Source organism: Anguilla rostrata, unplaced genomic scaffold (genome assembly GCF_018555375.3).
Source record: "Anguilla rostrata isolate EN2019 unplaced genomic scaffold, ASM1855537v3 scaf0958, whole genome shotgun sequence".
In the NCBI taxonomy this organism is placed as follows: Eukaryota; Metazoa; Chordata; class Actinopteri; order Anguilliformes; family Anguillidae; genus Anguilla; species Anguilla rostrata.
Window position 1 is genome coordinate 42,512 of NW_026986320.1, and position 6,000 is coordinate 48,511.

Consider the following 6,000-nt stretch of genomic DNA (forward strand, 5'->3'; position numbering starts at 1 on the left):
TTTAAAAAAAAATTTTTAAAAATTTTAAAAAAACCCCTAAAAATTTTTTTTTGGGTTTTTAAGGGGGGCCCCTTTTTTTCTTTTTTTTTTTTTTCCCTTTGGGGTTTTTTTTGGGGGGGGGGGGGCGGCCCGGGGGCCCTGGGAAAACCCCCCCGGGGCTTTGGGGAAAACCCTAAGGGGCCCCCCGGTTTCCCCCCCGGGCCCAAAAGGGGGGGGGTTTGGGGGGCCCCGGGGAAGGCCCCGGGGGGGCCCCCCCCCCCGGGGGGGGGGGGGGAAGGGGCCCCCCCCCGGGGCCCCCGGGAAATTTTCCCCCCCCCCTTAAAATTTTTGGTCCCCCCCCCGGGAAAAGGGGGGGGGGCCCAAAAAAGGGGGGGGCCCCCCCCGGGGCGGCCCCTTTGGGCCCGGGGAAAAGCCGGGGGCCCGGGGGGTTTTTTTTGGGGGCCCCCTTTTTTTTTTTCCCTTTTCCCCTTTCCCCCCCAAAAAAAAACCCCCTTTTTTTTTTTAAAAAAAAAGGGAAAAAAAAGGGGGGGGGGGGAAAAAAATTTTTTCCCCCTTTTAAAAACCCCCAAAAAAACCCCCGGGGGGGGGGAAAAGGGGGCCCCCCGGGGGGGGGGGGGCCCCGGGGGGGCCCCGGGGGGGGCCCCCCCCCCCTTTTAGGGGGGGGGGAAACCCCCCCTGCCCCGAACCCGGGGTTTGGCCGGGAGGGGGGGGGTTCCCTTTTTTTTTAAAAATTTTTTTTCAAAACCCCGGGGGGAAAAAAAAAGGGAAATTTTTTCCCCCCGGGGGGGGTTTTTTGGGAAAAATTTTTACTTTTTTTCCGGGTTTTTTGGGGGGGGAAAAAGTGGTTTCGGGGGGGGGTTTTTTTTAAAAAAAAAAATTTTGTTTGGGGGGGTTGGGAAAAAAAAAAAGGGGAAACCCCGGGCCCCCCCGGGGGGGGGCCCCCCCTTTTTGGGGGGAGCCGGGGGGGGGGGAAAAAACCCCGGGGGGCCCCCGGGGAGGGGCCCCCCAAAAGGGGTTTTTTGGGGGGGCCCCCCGGCCAAGGGGGGGAAATTTTTTTTTTTTTTAAAAACCTTTTTGGGCCCCCCTTCCGGTTTTCCCGGGGGGGGGTTTCTCCCCCCCCCCCCCCCCGTTTCCCCCGCCCGGGCCCCCCCCACCCCCCCCCCCCAAAACCCCCCCCCCCCCCCCCCTCCCCCTTTCCCCCCCAAAAGGGAAATTTTTTTTTTTTAAAAAAATTTTTTTTTCCCTTTTTTTCCCCCCCCTTTTTTTTCCCCCCCCCCTTTTAAAAAAAAGGGGGGGAAAACGGGGAAAAACCCCCCCCCCCAAAACCCCCCCCCCCCCCCCAAAAAAAAAAAAACCCCCCAGGGCCCCCAAAAAAAAACCCCCCCCCCGGGGGGGGGGGGCCCCCCCCCCCCCCCCCCCCCCCCTTCCCCCCCCCCCCCAAAAAAAATTTTTTTCCCCCCGGGGGCCCCCCCTTTTTTTGGGGGGCCCCCCCCGGGGTTTGGGTTTGGGGGGGGGGGAAAATTTTTTAAAAACCTTCCCGGGTTGGGGGGGTTTTTTTTTTTAAAAAAAGGGGGGAAAAAGCTGGAGAGAGTGCTAGAGAAATGAACATCCCTGGCCCCCTCCGGCGTTGGATAAACATCTGCCTGACTGACATAACGGGCAGAGTGGTTGTCAACAGGCAGCCCTCTGCCCGTTTGCCATCAGGTCTGGCGTCAGGCAGGGTGCCCTCTAGCATCCTCTCCTGTCGTCATCTACCTGGAACCTTTCTCCAGGCCATCAGGGCCAGCCCGGAGTGGCGGGTTATCCGCTGCCGGGGGCTAGAGGAGAGCGGCTAAAGGTGATAGGCGTACATGGACGATATCACCATCGTCGCCACAGATAGTCGCTCCATCGCTTGTGCCACCAAGGTGTTGGACGACTTCTGTGTGGGCCCCTGGCGCCCTGGTCAACAGGGACAAGAGTGAACTGTTTCTGTCTCCTCATTATAGTGAGCCTCTAACCGTTTCCTTTCCTGTACGCAGAAATAACATCAAGCTCTTGGGGTGACCCTCCCTTAACCAACATAAAGCTCCGGGTCCTGACGGAATCCCAGCCGAGTTCTACCAAACTTACTGGGATCTCCTGAAGGAGGACGTGGCTGAAGTCTTCAGAGCGGCGTACAGGGAGGGGCGGTTGGGGGCCTCACTGAGACAGAGCTTAGTAGCTCTTGTCCCAAAGAAGGGGGACCTGAAGGACCTCCGCAACTGGCGGCCGATCAACCTCCTCTCAGTCGACTATAAGATCATGGCGAAGGCGCTGATGAGGAGGTTCCAAGGCCTGATTACATCGGTGATCGGACCGGACCAGACCTGCAGCGTGCAGGGGAGGTCCATTAACGACAACCTGCTCCTCGTGAGGGATTTAATCATCCACTCCGGGGAGCGGCGGTCCCCCTTGTGCCTTCTCAGCCTCGACCAGGAGAAGGCATTTGACCGGGTGAGTCATGTGTGCCTGGAGAGAGTGCTAGAGAGAATGAACATCCCTGGCCCCCTCCGGCGTTGGATAAACATCTGCCTGACTGACATAACGGGCAGAGTGGTTGTCAACAGGCAGCCCTCTGCCCCGTTTGCCATCAGGTCTGGCGTCAGGCAGGGGTGCCCTCTAGCATCTCTCCTGTACGTCATCTACCTGGAACCGTTTCTCCAGGCCATCAGGGCCAGCCCCGGAGTGGCGGGTTATCCGCTGCCGGGGGCTAGAGGAGAGCGGCTAAAGGTGATGGCGTACATGGACGACATCACCATCGTCGCCACAGATAGTCGCTCCATCGCTTGTGCCACCAAGGTGTTGGACGACTTCTGTGTGGCCACTGGCGCCCTGGTCAACAGGGACAAGAGTGAACTGTTTCTGTCTCCTCATTATAGTGAGCCTCTAACCGTTTCCTTTCCTGTACGCAGAAATAACATCAAGCTCTTGGGGGTGACCTTCCAGGCTGACGGAGGAGGGCGAACGAGCTGGGAGGGAGCCCTAAGCCACGTCCAAAACAAAACCCGGAGCTGGAGTGCGCGGCCCCTGACCATGGCGGGTAAGATCCTCGTCCTGAAGGCAATTGTCCTGCCCATTCTACTCTATGTGGGGAGGGTGTTTCCCCCAGACAAGGCCACCAGCAAACAAATAGCTAGGTTGGCCTTCCGCTTTGTCTGGGGGAGTAATATGGAGAAATTGAGTAGAGCCACCCTCCTCAAGGAGGAGAGGAATGGGGGGCGGGGGGTCCCGGACATAGTCACCATCCTGATGGTGCAAGGTCTGGCCGCCCTGGTCCAGAACGTCGGGAAGGTGGGAAAGGCCTCTGGTGCCTTCGCTAGGTACTATGCCACCCCCTTCCTGCGGACAATGGGCCTGGGTGTGCTGGACCTCACTACACCATATAGCTGGGACCCCCCTTATGTCTATCAGGCCCTGAGGGACTTTGCCTTCAGGGCGGGATTGCCCAGGGCTGGCCTGACCTCGTGGAGCTATAAAATCATAATGGCTCACTTAAGATCAAAAGAGACCGTCACGCTCCCGAGGTCAGGGCCGGCCCGGGACCCGCACGTCATCTGGGCAAATGTTACACACAAATGTCTTACAAACAAGCAAAAAGACATTGCCTGGATGACAGCTCACGGGTGTCTCCCCACAAGAGTGTTTATGTATCGCCGGCACTTAGCCCTCACTGAGCGCTGCCCCCACGGTTGCACTGACTCAGAACACAATTACCATCTGTTCTGGGAGTGCACCGTGGCTAGGCGGGTCTGGGGCCTTGTTGTTTCCTCTGTCTCCCATAACAGGTTGCTGCCGATGTCCTCCCTGACGGCTGAGAGCGTCCTCTACGGTCCCCGAGGGGGACTCAAGACCTTGGAGCTCCAGCGTCAGTGGAGGATCACTAACACCGTCCGGCAGGTCCTGTGGGAGACAAGAAACATCAAGGTCTACCAAAAGACAACTGTGGACCTGGTCACTCTCCGGAGGAGGATTCAAAACCTCCTCCAGGACGGCGTTCTGGTGGACTTCCGGAGAAACAAGGCCCTAGCGAGAGAGAAATGGGGGGTGGACCACTGGAAAGAACTTATCATATAGTCCACCCCCCTAGGAGGGGCACCCGCTCTGCACACCACTCCCGAGCGCACGTACCCTTTTATGTTATTTATTGTTAATTCTTAAAAACAATTATTGTCCTTGTGACTGTCATTATTAATATATGTATCCTTGTTTTGCAAATTGTTTTATCTGTTATCCTTTGAGTGTTATTATGTTTTGTAATTTTTGTATATGTCTGTGTTTAAATGTGCTTTGGTTCCCTTTTGATGTTTTAAAAAAAGTAATGTTTTAAAAAATGTAAAATGTTAACTTAAAAACCATTAAAGATACATTTTACTAAAGATTTCCGTGGAGAGGAACACTCCTGAGTTTGTGCTATTTTTGGATGCTCCGTCCGCCGGACGGGGCGACTTTTCTGTTCTTAAGAGAGCTTGTTGATGACTTGTTGCCATGTGTCCCTGGTTTGTGACTTGTCGGGTACATGTGTTATAGAGTGTGGACTGTCTCCTTGCTTGCTTAGCTAGGCAATTACATAGCTGTTCTGCGAGTGCTCGTGCAATTAAACGGCGATAAGAGCCTTCAGCACGTAGGTAGCTACCGTGGCAGAGGACGTGGGGCTTTGTGGGTGGAGCTGAGGTGACGGCCAGAGGTCCCGGGGGAAGCGTCGAGGGGGCCCCGGACCAATGGCGAGCGGGGACCGGGTCCGGCCGGACCCCGCGATCGGATTCCCGGCCCCCTGGGCGGCGGCGGCCAGCTGTGGCCAATTTTCAGGCCATCGCTTCTCGGCCTTTTGGCTAAGATCAAGTGTAGTATCTGTTCTTATCAGTTTAATATCTGATACGTCCCCTATCTGGGGACTACATATTAAACGGATTTTTGAGACTGGGAGTCGGAGAAGGAGCTTGCTCCGTCCGCTCCACGCATCGACCCGGTATTGCAGTACGTCCGGGAACGGTGCGCCTCTATTTTCGGGTGCAAAGGAAATGCTTCTGCTTCTGCTTCTGCTTCTGCTTCTGCTTCTGCTTCTGCTTCTGCTTCTGCTTGGACAAGCAACTGAGTCCTTGTGGGGTTTTTTTTTTTTTTTTTAAATGAAATAAAAGAAATAGTTTTATCGTGTGTGTGTCGTTCTTTCTTTCTTTCTTTCTATCTATCTATCTATCTATCTATCTATCTATCTATCTATCATCATCTGTCATTCCCGTCAGCTAGCTGGTGAGTGAAGTTGGTTAAGTAAGTCAGCTAGCGAGCCGGTTTGCAGCGGTCCGTGGCTCGCTTGCGCCCTCTGCCAGTCGGGCGGTTATAGCGTCTCCTCTCCCTCTTCCGCGGATAACGCGCGGGGGGACAACTCCGGGCCTGCGGCTCCGGGCCGGGAGGGCCTACGGCGGCTGGTGACGGCGAGAGGCCACGTGTGCTCGGGTTTCTCTTCATCACGCACAAATCTTTCGCCTTTTACTAAAGATTTCCGTGGAGAGGAACACTCCTGAGTTTGTGCTATTTTTGGATGCTCCGTCCGCCGGACGGGGCGACTTTTCTGTTCTTAAGAGAGCTTGTTGATGACTTGTTGCCATGTGTCCCTGGTTTGTGACTTGTCGGGTACATGTGTTATAGAGTGTGGACTGTCTCCTTGCTTGCTTAGCTAGGCAATTACATAGCTGTTCCGCGAGTGCTCGTACAATTAAACGGCGATAAGAGCCTTCAGCACGTAGGTAGCTACCGTGGCAGAGGACGTGGGGCTTTGTGGGTGGAGCTGAGGTGACGGCCAGAGGTCCCGGGGGAAGCGTCGAGGGGCCCGGACCAATGGCGAGCGGGGACCGGGTCCGGCCGGACCCCGCGATCGGATTCCCGGCCCCCTGGGCGGCGGCGGCCAGCTGTGGCCAATTTTCAGGCCATCGCTTCTCGGCCTTTTGGCTAAGATAGGCGGTCCGGATTGGTACTTGTGACTGA

At 56.0% G+C, this 6,000-nt stretch overlaps 2 non-coding genes across 2 annotated transcripts; both read left to right on the forward strand.

Moving 5' to 3' along the window:
* The first annotated feature begins 4,830 nt into the window (after positions 1 to 4,830).
* On the forward strand, positions 4,831 to 5,021 carry LOC135246867 (U2 spliceosomal RNA). The gene has a single exon (XR_010327993.1). It is a non-coding gene; the product is annotated as a U2 spliceosomal RNA (small nuclear RNA).
* Positions 5,022 to 5,464: 443 nt separating this feature from the next.
* LOC135246884 (U5 spliceosomal RNA) lies at positions 5,465 to 5,581 on the forward strand. Its single transcript, XR_010328006.1, has one exon. It is a non-coding gene; the product is annotated as a U5 spliceosomal RNA (small nuclear RNA).
* Positions 5,582 to 6,000: the final 419 nt, after the last annotated feature.